A 16,150-nucleotide genomic window follows, 5' to 3' on the forward strand; every position below is an offset into this window, starting at 1 on the left:
GTCCTTCCAGCTACAACCCAATACTGGGAAACACCTATACACTAACACATATACTACAGCCAATTTAGTTAATCGAATTCGCCTATAGCGCATGTCTTTGGATTATGGGGGAGACCTATGCATACGGGTAAAACATGCAAAGCCCACACACACAGAAATACCAACTGGCCCAGCTGGGACTCAAACCAGTGATTCTTGCTTTAAGACAACAGTGCTAACCACTGAGCCACCGTGCCAGATTTAAATTTAAATAATTTATTTTAAATTCTTATTTTAAATAGCTGTGTGACGCAGTGGCGGAGTAGGTAGTGCTGTCGCCTCACCGCAAGAAGGTCGCTGGGTCGCTGGTTTGAACCTCGGCTCAGTTGGCGTTTCTGTGTGAAGTTTGCATGCTCTCCCTGTGTTCGCGTGGGTTTCCTCCGGGTGCTCCGGTTTCCCCCACAGTCCAAAGACATGCGATATAGGTGAATTGGGTAGGTTAAATTGTCTGTAGGGTGTGTTTGTTTGTGTGGTTTGTGTGGATGTTTCCCAGAGATGGGTTGAGGCTGGAAGGGCATCCGCTGCATAAAAAAAGTGCTGGATAAGTTAGGGGTTCATTCCGCTGTGGCGACCCCGGATTAGTAAAGGGACCAAGCCGACAAGAAAATGAATAAATTAATGAATTTTAAATCGCACAATCTAATTAATTAAGTTTGCTAGCATCATTCTAGAAGAAAACACGCATAAACAGAGCTAAAACAAACCTATATGTCAATGGCTACACACAGGTCTTATCTTTGGCAGAACGTTAAATACTGTGGTCTGCAGATATAATGAGGTCAACAGTATCTATAACATCTGAAGGCCTGGTCTGGAGTTTGAGCGCTAGTGTTGACACTGGCATGTCAACTGCATGGATATTAGCCCTGTGCATGGACTGTTGGGTATTGCTATTGTAGTGTGAATTTTGCATAGGTCAGCAGGTACTTTGCTGAGGGGCAACAACTGCACTTTGATAGGACAACAGGGATGTGCTGTTGATAGGACACATTATGGGATGTGCTGCCTTTAAGACATGCTTGCTTAGTCTGTACACATACAGTAAGCAGGATGTCTATTAGCAATAACATCACTGCACAATTTATTCTGACAGCACACTTCAGGATGTGTAATGCTGAGATTATAAACACCGCAGTTCAGAACACACGCGATGTGTGCAGTGAGTTGTAATTTCAACAATAATATGCTGAAAGTTATCATTTGTGTGTGCTTTTAAATGGGTATTTCATCCCAAAGCGAACATTCTGCGATTACTTGAACAATTTTAATGATTGTTCAAACTTGTTCAAGAGTTTTTAAGAACACAAATGAAGATATTTGTGCGTATGCTGGTGTTCTGGCATTCAATGACTTCCATAGTTGTTTGTTTTTCCAACTATGGATGTCGATGGGTGCCAGCAATTTTTTAAATATCTTCTTTTGTGCTCAACAGAAGAAAGAAACTGATAAATGATTAAAACCACACGAAGGAGAGTAAATGATGAGGTATTTTATATTTTTGGGTGAACTATCCCTATATTGTTTTGTGCAGCCTTAACATGTAAGATTAATTGTATTGAATTATTCATATGATGAAGACTAGTGTTATTTTTATGTGATTATTCAGTTTCTGAGTACTGTTAGACTCCCACTATTCATTTTAAAATGTGGCTTTATTGTATGTATCTACACTGTAACCATTTTGTCTGTATTTTGTAAGTAATTGTAACTTACCCTGACCGGCCACTTTATTAGGTACACCAGTCCAACTGCTCGTTAACACAAAAATCTAATCAGCCCATCACATTGCAGCAACTCGATGCATTTAGGCATGAAGACATGGTCAAGACAATCTGCTAAAGTTCAAACTGAGCATCAGCATGGGGAAGCAAAGTGATTTAAGTGACTTTGAACGTGGCATGGTTGCTGGTGCCAGACGGGCTGGTCTGAGAATTTCAGAAACTGCTGACCTACTGGGATTTTCACGCACAACCATCTCTAGGGTTTACAGCGAATGGCCCGAAAAAGATAAAATATCCAGTGAGCGACATTTCTATGGGCAACCATTCACATTGGCTCACCAAAATTGAACAATAGAATATGGTGCCTGGTCTGATAAGTCTCGATTTCTGCTGCACCATTTGCATGGTAGTGTCAGAATTTGGCATCGATAACACGAAAGCATGAATCCATCCTGCCTTGTATCAACAGTTCAGGCTAATAATGGTTTAACTGTACTTTCACACTGGAAGTGGTGAGAGCGTCAAAGTAGCCAGAAGTCATTCATTTTTATTGAAAGCCAGCGTCGATAAGCGGCGAGAAGCAGTGTGGCACGTCTTTACCAGCTTGGGCGTCGAGGAGAGTTGAAATCAAGACAACTTTATGGTAATGAGCTATGACGCGTTTCGGCGGCAAGCAATCAGAATGTAGAAGTCCACCACTTGAGAGGAGTTCAGAGAACACAGACCTATGAACTTTGGTTCCAACCACAGTTGTGCGCAAGGATTTGATTGTTGTAGTGGCCAGATTTGCAATTATTTACAATGATTTCTTACAGTAACATGCATTAAATAAATTACTGATGAGTTACTGATGTGCATTAATGTTAAATATACTTATCTTTAATAAAGCGGGAATCTCATGCCTCAGTAAAAAACATTATTGCTGCTTCAGGATATTTCAGACATATGGACACATTGTATAATTAAGAGGAGCAAAGCCACACAACATGCAACTTGATCTTCTATTGTTAAATTATTTGATAATAAGTGCGCATCATTTTCATGCTAGAAAGCTTGTTTTATGCAGGAATGTAACTGATATGCTGCAATGACCCCTTAAAATATATCATTATTGCGAATTTACACTATGGGCCCATTAGTACCAATGAGCATAATGTCAACACCACAGCCTACCTGAGTGTTGTTGCTGACCATGTCTATCCCTTTACGACCACAGTATACCCATCTTCTAATAGCTACTTCCAGCAGGATGGCATGTCATAAAGCTCAAATCATCGCAGACTGGTTTCTTGAACATGACAATGAGTTCACTATACTCAAATGGCCTCCAAAGACAGCAGAACTCAATCCAAGATTCACATCATGAATGTGCAGGTGACAAATCTGTCTATCATGTCAATGTGGACCAAAATCTCTGAAAAATATTTCTAGTGCCTTGTTGAATCTATGCCCCAAAAGATTAAGGCAATTTTGAAGGTCCAACCCGGTTCTCATTCCACTACAAGCATCCCAATCAACCTAACATTATGACTTCTTTTTGGACAGAACTATTCAAGTTACCTGGTGAAATCACAATATATCTTTTTTTTCCTTCTCAATATCATGCATATAACATATGACAGAGATCGAAAAAGATAACATATTGCAGGAAATGCTTTTAAGATTGCGTGTTTATGAATATGCCATCTTGTTTGTTCCAAATCTGTTTGTGTTAAAAGTAATGTCAGCGTCGTAGTTTGAAACTCACTGTGAACCACATAATCTGCTGCCATTAGCCGCCCAGCTGCTTCAGCCATTGCATGTGCATTTCCACTGTCACTCCGCTGTGAGCTGAACATTATTTTTTTGCTCTATTTATGATGAATATACAGTAGTAGACAGATGCGACAGAAGCGCAGGCACATTTGTTTTGCTGTAAAGTGATGTGTGCTAGTGGGGATGTTACACAGTTTTCAATCATATTCGCTTCAGTGTTGTGCTCAGCTCAGATGCTCTTAGCACTCGTTTACAGGCATTGGGATACCATTGTATGTCACTGATGGAAATGTCACATACAGAATAATCTACAGTGTATTTGAGGAGTGGGGAGATCAGCATCATTTGTAATCCAGAAATTGCAGTCTGTACTGTAGGTATAGATTTTTTAAATGTTTCCAGGCAACTATTTTCCATAGTGTTAGTGATAACTTGTTGCTATTTTTGGTCTCACTTTCAAATACTACTAATGTATATAAATGTGATTATTACAGTGCACTTTTTTAAAGATGGTTATGGTGTGTAAAGCATCAATTACTTTCAAAATGCTGGCAAACTATAGAAAGGTGGTTTTGCACCAATACCTAGTGCTACAATGACAGTGAATGGAATGTAAAGTCAAGTGTTGTTGTAAACATTAAAGATCTAACACCAGATTAAGTGACGTCAATGGATTAATCAAACAGAATGAAGCTTTGGTGTTCATTTACTCACTTTCAGGCCATTCAAAATTATGTTTATATGTTACTTCAGCTAAAAAATGTGGTCTTTGGTGATTAATTAAAGGTGATTCAATTCAATTCAATTCAATTCAGCTTTATTTGTATAGCGCTTTTACAATGTAGATTCTTTTACAATGTAGCTTCACATAAATGGTCATAGTAACTGGAACAGTGTGGTTCAGTAACTGGAACAGTGTGGTTCAGGTTTTAGTGTTTAAGTTCAGTTCAGTTCAGTTTAGCTCAGTTCAGTGTGATTTAATCATTACTGAGAGTTCAAACACTGAAAAGCCAATTCATCGATGCGTAGCTCTACCAATCCTGAACCATGCGAGGCAGTGGCAACAGCGGAGAGGGAAAAAAAACTTCACCTGATGGGAGTGAGGAAAAAAAACCTTGAGAGAACCAGACTCAGTTGGGCACGACCATTTTAATTTCTCCGCTGGCCAAAAGTCTTGTGCAGAACTTCATTCGTTGTGGTTTAGGCTGGAAGATTCAACATTTACCACCACTTTAGGTGTGGAAAAAAACACAAATGTACTGTAATTAACAGTTGTTTGATTAAAGATACTAATGTCGTGAAAAATGTTAATTTTATTCATTTATTTTTTTGTTCACTCACAATGTCCTGGTAACCACTGGTTGCATTTTATGAATTATCAAGCACCATCATTTCAGCTAAATAAATATTAATCTTTAACTAAATAAAAAGTGAGAAAATTGATTACAATAAGTATTGAGTGAACTTTTGATTTACAAATGAATTTAATTTACAGAAATAATTTATAAAAGATCTGTAAAAAGTCTTAAGACATTATGATAATGTAACAAAAAAAAAAAAAAAAAAGACATTAATACATTTACAATACAGATTTGATCACTCCAAGACAATTTCATAGGAAAACTTTATTAGAATGTTGTGCATGGAATGCTCTAATAATGTTTTTGATAATATTACAAGAATGTTAATACAAAATGATAATGAAATGTTGTGAAATTGTTTTGAATAAAGTTACTGTAACACAAAAGTTCATAAGATGTCTAAAACGCTGGACAATTTGAAACTTCCAAGACTACATTATAAGAAAACGGTATTAGAACATTATTATAAAGTAAAGTGAATGTTCTAAAAACATTTTAATTAATATGTCAAAAACATCAATATAGCATTAGACTGAAATTTTGTGGAATTGTTTTGAATAATGTTATTCATTCATTCATTCATTCATTTTCTTTTCGGCTTAGTCCCTATATTAATCGTGGGTCGCCACAGCGGAACGAACCGCCAACTTATCCAACAAATACTTTTTTACGCAGCGGATGCCCTTCCAGCAGCAACCCACCTTGGGAAATTAATAATGTAATTATAACAAAAAAATTTCATGTTAACGCATTGTCTAAAGCGATGTTTCTCGACCACCAGCACTGCACATTTCCTTTGCCACTTTAATCAAAGTAGTGTTGGTGGTTCTCCAAGAACGTGGTTAAGAAACACTGGTCTAAAGATTTTTTTTTTAAATATTTCAAACATTCTAGGCAAAAAACATAATGTTATTTAACTCAATGCACTTATTTATTTTATTTTAAATGAGCAAAAACAACACAATTCTTGATATACTTTGGTACAACTTAATTGTTTTATGTTCAATTAACCCAAATTATAATATTTTGTGTTGGGACAACATGCATGAATTGTGTGGAATCCTGCATGTTTTTCACTGTGGCAACATTAAGGGAATGTTTTAACAACCTCAAATTGTTAGCTGGGTCATACTGATTCGAACAAAACAAGTTAATTGCTATTTAATTTCCCCACGCCTGTACATTATGTTTATATTCTGAGTTATTCAGTTATTCTGTTTACATCTACATCTTCGCTCACAAGCCAAAGCGTCTTGTTTCCCCTAGACGCCTTCTCTGTGACTGATTCTGTCTGTGTGATTTGAATTAAAAATGTTGAATAAAGACTTTGAATTTTCTTTGTGCTTTCAGCATGCGAGCTGTGACTGATGGCCCACAGGGGGATCTTCACTCAGGACACGTTCCTGCGATCCATATGTGCTATATATTTTTTAATTGTTTATGTTTGTAAACAGGCACCAGATGGATTTCTCATTCTGTTTTCATCATGTAGCAACATTAATGTTCCCTTTAAAACCCTATGCCACATTAAACATACTGAGATGACAGTGATAGTCCTTTAGAATTCAATTAACCAATCAGATTAAGTTGTTTATTGGAAACGTATAAGAGTTCAATGTCAGTGTGTTTCTAATCCAATTGCTTCTCTTTTTTTAAATAAAAATATACACTGTCAGTGATAATAAAGGGAATGTTCACCCAAAAGTAAGAATTCTGTCATCGTTTACTCACCTTTCATTTTTTCGCAGATCTGTTTGAGTATCTTTATTCTGTTAAACACAAAGGGGCCTATCATACACCCGGCGCAAAAAGGCGCAACACATATGGAGCAATTTGTTGCAATTTTTCAGACCAGCGCAACAGTAATTACGTTAATATTCACATTAATGTTCGAATAATATTTACATTAACAGTAATATTCACGCTTTGCGCCAAGTTGTTTAAATAGCTAAACTACTTGTGCCACTTTGTGGGCTCCTGCATGCGCTGGTCTAAAAAGGAAGTGTGTTAAGAAGCATTGTTGGCGCGTTGATATTTTTAGGAGCTGAAATAGACCAAGCTTTTTTTCAGTTTATTCATAATAATTTGCAATGGTATAATAGTATTATTGGTGGTAGTATTATTTATCATATTTATATTCAGATTAGTTTTATTAAAAAAAAAAAAGTTTACATTTGTCAACCTATTGAGTTCGGGAGACGTATGCATCACCAAATGGGGTAATAGGAAGTGTGCTTGGATATAACTCCACTTTGTTATTATTGTTCTTTTATTAATTTGCTGGAAATTAGAACTGAATTTTGAAATAGTTATGAAACAAATCTTTGTGCTTAACAAACTAAATTAAATATGTAGGCCAATGGATGTCTTAGGGGAGTGAGTTTCCATCGTTTCCTTGCTCCACTAAAGTAAAGGAGTAAAGAGTAGAAGTAAAGTAATTTGAAAGCCGAATGGAGGAGGCTTGTTCTTTATCCTCGCTACAGATCATCTGTTTAATTGTTTTCTCGCTAGTAAAGCATTCAGTTTTTCCACTTACAAAGTCCACCATGTAAACGCAACTGACTCTTAGAGGGAAATTAGTCTCTGATTGGTGTAATGCACAATATACTCATAACACAACCATAACTCATTAAGAGAATAAGCACAAACCTGTTAGACCATGTGCCTTGTCCCAAACCATAGTTTCCATCCTTTAAACAGCAAAAGTGGATTTGGACACGCTCTTAATGCATTTGTGCCATGCACTTTAGACTTTGCACCTAGATCATTAAAATAAAACCCAAAAGAAGATAAAAAAGCTGGAAAACCAACTATATGTTATTTGTTTATCCTACTATGGAAGGTTACAGGTTTCTTTTTTTTTTTTTTTTTCAAAAATTCCAATTATTTTTTCAAAATGTCTTTATGTTCAGATTACAATTAAAAAGAAACTCAAAGACTTGAAACCACTTGAGGGTGAGTAAATAAGGAACACATTTACATATTTAGGTGAACGTTCGAGGTTACTAAAGTAACCCTTCGTTCCCCGAGGAGGGGAACGGAAGCACTATAAGTGGATTTGATTGTAAAATCCACGCATTGGGAGGTTCGGTTCAGAAGCTACTCGTCTGAAAGAGTATTGAACGGGCCAATTAAGAATGAATTGGCAGCGCAAGCCTGCGCAGGTGAGCGGCATGAGCAATCAACTGAGTATATAAGCTCACCTGGCGCCAGCAGACGCTATCCTTTTTAAGCTGAAGAGACTTTCAACAGCTAAGGGACAGTCATTATGGCGACGGAGTATAGTGCTTCCGTTCCCCTCCTCGGGGAACGAAGGGTTACTTTAGTAACCTCGAACGTTCCCCTTCGGGGGGAACTTCAGCACTATAAGTGGATTTGATTGTAAAATCCACGCATTGGGAGCCCATTGAAAGCGCCATAATGACTGCACCTTACCAACACCCCCGATGAGGAGATAGTCAAGCAAGCGTGACGCACCCACATCATGGGGGGCGCGGTCCTCCAACGTGTCCCTGGCCCTAATTTATCCTACTTCAACAGAAGTTTTACGGATTTATATATATTTTTTGGGAAGTCGTGAGCATCTAGATAATTCTAGGAAAATACGACAGTACGTTGGGAAGCGTGCAATCCCGATAGGGAGGACGCTGCGGAGGCCATCCGTTACCCAAGGGGGGATAGATGGCAGAATTTACATATGGACTAGCCCTAAAAAAGGGGGAGTTCGCATAGCAAAAGAGTGGTTAGCGGGGAGGGAAGACACGGGTCCGCCCAGGGGGGGGACTTAACCGTGGCGGAATAAGCATATGGGATCGCCTAGTGGGGATCGCGCATAGCAGGCACCTTTACCCAAAACGCGGGCTGACCAGCGGGCAGACCTACAACGTAGTGGGCCAGCAAGTGACTCCTCCGCTGAGTCAGTGCTGGGGGCCACGGAGGAATCTGCAGGGCTCACCTGACGGGGAACTTTACTGACAGATAAAAAGTCGCACGTATCTCCGTGTTAGGGAAAATGGCGCAGCAAGCGTGTTTCAACACCCTACCGAATTGTTTCCTCAATCACCAAGGGTTACCTAATACCCTTGAGGAAACCGGCTCCACTCGCAGATTGTAAAACCTTGCAAATGTGTTGGGTGTCACCCAGCCCGCAGCTCTACAGAAGTCTGTTAGAGGGGCGCCGCGTGCGCGCGCTCGAGAGGATGCGAAGCTCCGAGTGGAGTGCGCACGCGCTCTCGGGGGACGCGGCTCGTCTCGGCTCTGATAGTGAAAGAAAGGCATCCACAATCTAGTGGGAACTTATTTCGGTACGGCACTTCCCTGCTGCCGACCGCTATAACAGACGAAGAGCTGCTCAGATGATCTAAACTCTGAGTGCGGTCCGGATAATACGCAAAACGCGAACTGGACCATAAGAAGGGCTGGGTCTGCCTCCTCCGGGGGCAGCGCTTGCAGGCTCACTACCTCGTATTAAAACGGAGTGGTAGAAACCTTGGGCACATATCGCGGGCGGGGTCTCAGGACGTGAGAGAAGCCAGCCCAATTACAGGCACGAGTCACTGACCGAAAAATGCCTCCGGGTCCCCGACCCTCTCGATATCAACGTGACCAGCAGAGCTGTCTTCAGGGACAGAAAGATACTGAGTCGAGGATCGAAGGGATCTGACGCGGCTTGTGTAGCGAGGGCGAGATCCTAAGAGGGCATGAGAGGGGGCGGGGTGGATTAATTCGCTTAACGCCCCTGAGGAACCGGATGATGAGGTTATGCGTTCCCACGGTGCTGCCAGCCACCGCGTTATGAGAGCGGAGATGGCAGCCACGTAACCTTGAGTGTGGAGGGCGACAGCCTGCTCTCCAACTTCTCTCGGCGTAAAGAAAGCACAACGCTGATCTGGCAAATTACGGGGGTCTTCTCAGCGAGAGACACGCCATTCAGTGAATAGACTCCACGTCAGGGCATAGGCGCGCTCGGGGAGGGGGCTCTAGCCCGAGTGACGGTATTAGCCACCGCGATCGGAGGTTACCTAAGTCTTCCTCGCGTCTAAAATCTCTTCAAAGATCGGCGAGGGTGCCAGGTGGTGCCCTGTCCCTGAGAGAGTAGGTGCTCTCTCGAAGGGACTGCCAGGGGAGGGCTATCGCGAGGGAGAGCTCTGACATCCAGGTCCGGTTGAGCCAGAGGGGCGCAACCAGCAACCTGTTCCTCGTCCTCTTCCTGACCTTGCACAGTAACTGCGCGAGCAGGCTCACTGGGGGAAACGCGTATTTGCGCGTGCCCCGAGGCCAGCTGTAAGCCAGTGCATCCGTGCCGAGAGCACTCGGTCAGGGAAAGAACAACTGGCAATGAGCGATCTCGGGGGAAGCAACAGATCGATCTGGGCTTCCCCGAATCGCGCCCATATCAGCTGAACAGACTCGGGGTGGAGTCTCCATTCTCCAGGACGCAAGGCTGCCGTGAGAGCGCATCGGCTGCACGGTTGAGCTTGCCTGAATATGAATGGCGTGCAGCGATTTCAGCCGCGGATGACTCCAGAGGAGCAGACGGCGGGCGAGCTGAGACATGCGGCGAGAGCGCATACCCCCTAAACGGCTGATATACGCCACCGCCACCGTACTGTCCGTCCTGACCAGCACGTGTTGCCGCTCCAGCACCGGAAAAAAACGGTGGAGAGCGAGGAACACTGCCAACAGCTCCAGGCTATATGCCAATGCAACTGGGTACCTTTCCACAGGTCCGCAGCCGCATGCCCGCAACGCACAGCCCCCCAGCCCGTGTTGGAAGTGTCTGCTGAAACGACAACAAGACTGGACGCCTGTTCTAGAGACACCCAGGCCTGTAGGAACGAGGGGTCGCTCCAAGGGCTGAGGGCGCGGCGACACAGCGCAGTAACAGAGACTCGGTGTGCGCGCGCGTGCCATGCGTGTCTGGGGACTCGATCGTGAAGCCAGTGCTGAAGTGGTCTCATATAGAATAATCCGAGCGGCATGAAGCGGCTGCGGATGCCATATGCCCCTCTAAAATAGTTTCAGTGGGACCACTATTTTACTGTCGAGCTCTCTCAGACAGTACAGCATCAGCTGAGCGCGCTCTCCGGAGAGGCGCGCTGCCATGGTGACCGAGTCCAGCTCCAGCCCGAGAGAAGAGATCCTCTGCACGGAGGCGAGTTTGCTCTTTTCTCGGTTGACCTGAAACCCCCACAGGTGGAAGTGCCAGAGCACTTTGTCTCTGTGCATAATCAACTGCTCCGAGAGAGGGCAAAAATCAGCCAGTCGTAAAGAATTGAGTATGCAGATGCCCGCGAGCCGAAGGGGCGCTGAGGCACCCTCCGCGGGCTTGGTGAGGACCCGCGGAGACAGAGAGAGCCCGAAGGGGAGGGCTTTGTATTGCCAAGCTCGACCTTCAAACGCAAACCGCAGAAACTGTCGGTGGCGAGGAAGAGTGGAGACATGGAAATACGCGTCCATCAGGTCTAATGCTGCAGACCAACCCAGAGGACGAACGCACCGGAGGATGCGCTTCTGCGTGAGCATTCTGAACGGCAGCTTGTGCAGGCAGCGGTTCAAAACGCGCAGATCTAGGATTGGCCGTGACCCACCGCTCTTTTTGGGCACGATGAAGCGTGGGCTGTAAAACCCGCTCTCCATCTCGGCTGGAGGGAGCGGCTCGATTGCATCCTTCGCCAGGAGGACAGCAATCTCCTCTCGCAAGACAGGGGCGGACAGGGGGCTGACCCTGGTGAATACACACCCGTGACTTGGGGGGGCCGTTTCGCGAACTGAATCGCATAGCCGAGTCTGATTGTGCGTATGAGCCACCGCGAAGAGCTGGCCCGCGCTAACCAGGCAGGCAGAGCTCTCGCTAATGGACTCATCGCTACAATCGCTGACGTACCAGCAGTGGGGCAGCGCGGAGTGGGTGTGCTGATCCGGGAAGCTTGCGGGTCCCACGGAAAAGCTGGAGGTGAGATATTTGCTCTCACTCCAAACCCGAGCTCCGGAGGGGAGGCTCGAGGGGTGGGAGAAAGGAGACCGTCCTCCCAGCGCTCGTGAGCCACTGGCGAAACGCACCGAATCTGCAAGCTAGAAAGCATAGCGTCCCAGACTGGCAGATTTCGGGCTGTCACATCTGGGGAAGTGAAAAGTGCCCTTTCATAATGTTTTCATGGCAGTAAAAAGTGCCGTTGGAAATAGGGCCCCGCCCTCCAGCGGGGAAAGAGCAAGTTTCCTCTTCTCCAGATGGCCTGTCCCAGGGGCGCTTCGCGGTCCGTTGCCGGACTTAGCGGCGTTCTGGGCAGGGGGGCTGCCTGCTTCCGAGGTGCCCGACGCGCTCGCTTCGCCGAAGGCGTGTGCGGGGGCGGAGCAGCTCTCGTAGGCGGGCGCCTTCGGCGAGGAGCAGGTATGAATGGCACGGCGGGCGGAGCGGGCTACGGACCGCCGATAAGACATCACCCACCAACTGCTCTCTCACCGCCTTGAATTCCTGGGTGAATTCACAGACAGTGTCGCCGAACCTGGCTGGGGATATGGGGAAGTCAAGAAAGCGGACTTTGTCGACTTTGCGCATATCAGCCAGGGGTGGCGCTCCTGGACCACTAATGTGGACATCGTCCTCCCCAACGCACACGCAGCGGACTCAGTAGTCTGAAGAGCTAAGTCGGCGGCGGTGCGAAGCTCGTAAGCCTGGGTTGGACCCACCCTCGTGCAGCTCGGCCAGCGCCTGCGCTTGGTAGCGCTGGTAGGTGGCTATCGCATGCAAGGCGGAAGCAGCCTGGCCCGCAGCTATGTAAGCTCTAGCTCCGAGGGAGGTAGATAACTTACAGGCTTTGGATGGGAGACAAGGCGAACCCCGCCAAGAAGAGGCGCCGCGCGGATTTACCGCCATCGCGCACTCAACCTGAGGAATCGCCACATACCCCCTGGCTGTTTCACCGTCAAGAGTGGTTAGGGTGGAGGAACACGCAGCACGAGCAGAAAAGTGCTTTACAAGACCGCGTGAGCCTACTGTGCACCTCCGGGAAGAAGGGAACGCCCCTCTAGTCGGTCCGGCCGCGGAGCTGGGGGATAAACCATCTCCAACCCACGGCCGAAGCAGCCCGGGAAAGCACGGCTAACATGTCCGTTTCAGGATCCGTAGTGACAGCGCTCACCAGCCCGAAGGGGGCGAGCGGGTCTGGATCATCATCGGACAATGAAAGCCCACCCTCCGATGCCGCGATGGACATCTGGTCTCCGGTGTCATCGGGCGTAAGGGCTACCATCTGTTAGACGGATCGCTTCCCCCGCCCGAAGCTTGGATGGAGCGCTTAGAGGAGCGGGAGGTCCGCGGGCCCGTGGGCGACGGATTATCTCTCGCTGAAACCCTCAGATCTGCCCGAGTGCCCGCTGCAGAGCAGGGGACAACTGGGGTGGTTCGCCCTTCTGCAAAGGCTAACCGCGATCTTGCGCAACAGTCATGGCATCGCAATGACGACATGAACTGCCCGCGAGCAGCGCATTAACATGCTGGACCCCCAGACATGTAACGCAGTGCCCGCGCCCATCATCCGAGGACAGGAAACCACCGCATCCAGAAACGCACAGTCGGAGCGCCGTCCTGATAAGGACGTGCTGCACGACTGTGTTGCTCTTTCTGTGAAGTTTGCAACTTTATACGCACCGCTCTGGAGGACCGGACCCAAAGAACGCCAGGCAAGGGAGAAACCCAGCTCGACCGTCTGCCACTGCGTGTACACACTCTGGACCGGGAGAATGCTCTCGTTCGCTCAGAATCGCTGGTCACAGCAGGAGGAACCCTCATCGACTCGATCAGAAAGTCTCTGAAGCGAAAAGGATAGCGTCTGCTGGCGCCAGGTGAGCTTATATACTCAGTTGATTGCTCATGCCGCTCACCTGCGCAGGCTTGCGCTGCCAATTCATTCTTAATTGGCCCGTTCAATACTCTTTCAGACAAGTAGCTTCTGAACCGAACCTCCCAATGCGTGGATTTTACAATCAAATCCACTTATAGTGCTGAAGTTCCCCCCGAAGGGGAACTATTCTTTTTAAGATTAATGCTTGTTTTTGACATGAAAGACTTTCCTTAAGGATCACATTGGACTGACATAAAATATTCATAATTGTCATTTATAGTGTTTTTCACTCTATGAAAAAATCATCAGAGCATTTGAAGAGTTTTGAAGTCTGGATTTACGTTCAATGGTTTTGATAAAACAGCTGCCAATTAAAGCAAAATGACAATTGCTCACAATAGTAATAAAACAATTTAATTGGTTTGCAATTATGGATAACACAATATCAGTTTAAACTTCACACTGAAAAACATGCAAAAAAGTTTTTTTTTGCATGAAAAAAAAAATCACTTAATTTTGACACATTATTTCTTAAAACAAGACAACAGGTCATTCTTGGTACAGTAGTTCTGCTTTATTTTCGCAATACAGAAGAGTTAAAAAATGAGCATTTAATTGGATAACCCTCTTTTTTAAATCTTAAAATGCTTATTATTTTGACATTTTTTTTTTTTTACATTTTCTGAAAAATAAAAAAACGCTCTGATTGACATTTTAAAAAATTTAGAACAAATGCAATCAGACCTTTAACAAAAACTATATAATATACAAGACATGTCACTCATATAAAAATCTAAAATCAAATAAAAAGCATTCAGGAGTAGCTTAAATAATGTGTCGGTGCTCTTTGGGCAAGGGATTCATCAAAACAAACAGCAAAAATAAGTCCAAGACACTCAAAAAATGTAGAAAAAAATATTAAAAAACCTTTAATTCACATGGCTATTCATTAATTCTTTCGGCTTAGTCCCTTTATTAATCTGGTGTCGCCACAGCGGAATGAACCGCCAACTTATCTAACACGTTTTTACGCAGCAAATGCCATTCCAGCCGCAACTCATTGCTGGGAAACATCCACACAAACTCGTTTACACACATACACTATGGACAATTTAACCTACCCAATTCACCTGTACCTTATGTCTTTGGACTGTGGGAGAAACCAACGGGAACGCAGGGAGAACATGCAAACTCCACACAGAAACGCCAGCTGACCCAGTCAAAGCTCCAACCATTAACCTTCTTTATGTGAGGTGACAGCACTACCTACTGTGCCACTGCGCTGCCTATTTACATGGCTAACCTTAAAAAAAATAAATATATATTTTTTAAAATATTAGCCTTGTGAATAAAGGTTTTTTAATATATTTTTGTTTCGAGTGCATTGGACTGACTTTTGCTGTTTATGTCACTCACTTTGTTTTGAATGGGGAACAATGTAACAGTCAACACAGTGAATGAAGCCCCACCTTTTAGTACAAGAGCCATAGCTATTGCTATAGACTGACAATTCTCTCTGGGAGGACCTGCAATCAGATGTGAATTTCTGCAGATTTTGTGTGATTTAAATGTTTAGAAATTAAACTAAAGAGACAGTTGCTGTCTAATTTTTTTTTTTTTTTTTTTTTTTTTGTTTCCTATACATGAATTTAATCCTAACCTTGATAATTTTGGAGAATTTATAGTTTTCCCATTCAAACAGAATGCTCGAGAGGTGTTTCAAAGATGGCCGCAGAGTGAAATTACTTGCCTTAAAGAGACTTTGGCTGTAAAAAAAAAACATCAAAAACTATTAAAGAGCCCATATTATGGGTTTTTGAAAATTCCCCTCCATGTAGTGTGTAACACAGCTCTAAGTGAAGTGAAGTATCCAGCTAAGGCTTAAATCTGTAAGAATACAGTGTTTAAAACGGTTGATTCATCTATAAAAGAGTCGACTCATAGTGCTTCGAACGAGTCGCCTTGATACCGACTCATTAGGTGTTTCGCCATGACGTACGAACGAAACCAAGTTATTCACGTGCACGCGCAAACCCGGGAGATTTCAAACCTGAGGCCCCACCCTCTGACGCAGAAACCCAGACACACACACACACACAAACACACACACACACACACAAACATGCCGGTTGATTGAAGTCACACTGCAGATGGATATATTGAGTCTCTACCCAAAGATGAAACCTCAGCATTATAACCAAGCAGTTGGAAACTTCTGGAAGCTACATGCTACAAAGAATACTTCATCTGAGTTTGTTAAAGGAAGGATCAGTAAAGAGTAACTGATGGACGTCAGGATGGGTTTCTTCCATTTCTCAAGTGTAAGTACGTGCGGTTAAAGTTGTTGCCTCGTTTACTCTTGCTTGCAAATGTATTTAGTTGTGATTTGTTACTTGTAACCGCGTGTACTGTATCAGGTTAACTGGATATA

At 44.2% G+C, this 16,150-nt stretch overlaps 1 protein-coding gene and 1 long non-coding RNA gene across 5 annotated transcripts in view; one reads left to right on the forward strand and one right to left on the reverse strand.

The window, feature by feature from the left end:
• Nucleotides 1-16,150, reverse strand: part of adgrl1a (adhesion G protein-coupled receptor L1a) — a 377,800-nt gene that overhangs the window by 348,233 nt on the left and 13,417 nt on the right. The window lies entirely within an intron of this gene.
• LOC141381274 (uncharacterized) lies at nucleotides 767-15,382 on the forward strand. The gene is made up of 3 exons (XR_012401204.1): nucleotides 767-4,301; nucleotides 4,720-7,864; nucleotides 13,898-15,382. It is a non-coding gene; the product is annotated as an uncharacterized lncRNA (long non-coding RNA).

The sequence above is a fragment of the Danio rerio genome, chromosome 3 (genome assembly GCF_049306965.1).
Source record: "Danio rerio strain Tuebingen ecotype United States chromosome 3, GRCz12tu, whole genome shotgun sequence".
NCBI classification, from domain to species: Eukaryota; Metazoa; Chordata; class Actinopteri; order Cypriniformes; family Danionidae; genus Danio; species Danio rerio.